The sequence below is a fragment of the Gavialis gangeticus genome, unplaced genomic scaffold (assembly GCF_001723915.1).
Source record: "Gavialis gangeticus isolate Ggan-Ray unplaced genomic scaffold, GavGan_comp1, whole genome shotgun sequence".
Taxonomy (NCBI): domain Eukaryota; kingdom Metazoa; phylum Chordata; order Crocodylia; family Gavialidae; genus Gavialis; species Gavialis gangeticus.
In genome coordinates, this window is record NW_017728994.1 from 1,213,453 (window position 1) to 1,214,438 (window position 986).

General features: G+C 66.9%; 1 protein-coding gene across 8 annotated transcripts in view; it reads left to right on the forward strand.

Moving 5' to 3' along the window:
- The first annotated feature begins 502 nt into the window (after positions 1-502).
- CCSER2 (coiled-coil serine rich protein 2) overlaps positions 503-986 on the forward strand; it is a 182,887-nt gene continuing 182,403 nt past the window's right edge. For all 8 annotated transcript variants that reach the window (XM_019502216.1, XM_019502218.1, XM_019502217.1 and 5 more), the window contains exon 1: positions 503-572. The gene's annotated coding sequence lies outside the window, so the exon portion shown is untranslated. The remainder of the gene's footprint in view (positions 573-986) is intronic.

Below are 986 nucleotides of genomic sequence, written 5' to 3' on the forward strand. Positions count from 1 at the left end.
AGGGCAAAACAGAGACTTTGCCGAAAGCAAGGCAAAGCAAATGCTGAGGTGTGGCAGGGGCTAAATCCCTCTAGCACAGAGGGACGGGGGTTCAAACAGAAGCTGCCAGGCGCTGTGGCAGAGCACTGAGATTAAAAAAACAGTGCGGGAGGTTATGAACAAGTGGAGGCTGTTGGAGACCCCGCAGGGTCCCTTTGTGAGCTGAAAAGGGCCAGGACCAGGGCCAGGGGCTGGCTCGAGGAGGATGAAGCGACAGCAGCTGGTCTGGCACGAGCAGAGGGAGTCCTAGGCTGGGGCTGGGACAGGCTGGGTTAGTGATCCCAGGTAGTCGCGAGAAAAGCCGTTACGGCCCTACACGCAGAGCAGCGCCCAGGCACGTGCTAGCCCCCACCCCACCGGCCTTGCGCGGCCCCCGCGCCTGCGCAGTCCCGCGGCGTGACGTCAGTGTCAGCTGGGCGTGCAGGCGGTGGCCGAGTTCCGGGGTGTGGGTGGGGTTGAGGAAGGGGAAGGGCAGCCTGGCTGGGACATTGGTCGCTGCGGGACGTGGAGCCGGGACCCTCCACCTCTCCCTGGTGAGTGCAGCGCGGGGTGGCCGGGCCGCGGCGGGAATGCTGGAGCCGCCCGGCCCGAGTGGTGTGTAGTGATGTCCGGGGGGTGCGGTGCTGGACGCCACAACCCTCTCTGCGGTCCACAGGTGCGGGTCCGGCGCTGGCGGCTGCCCTCCCCTTCCCTCCCCTTCCCTCGGCCGCCGGGAGGACATCGGCACCACATGCCCCGGGAATTGCCTCCTGCCGCTTGAACCTGGCTTATTCCTTGTGCCGCCGGAGCTGCTGGGAAGGCCCTGGGCATGACTAGGGCACCGCGGGGGAGCCGCCCCTGGCAGCGCTGCAGGATCGAGGCTGGCTGCCAGGCCTGAAGGAAAGGCCCCAGTAGAGCTGCCGGGCCTGTTATCCCTCCTGGTTCCTGGCAGCAGGAGAGGGCTCGCC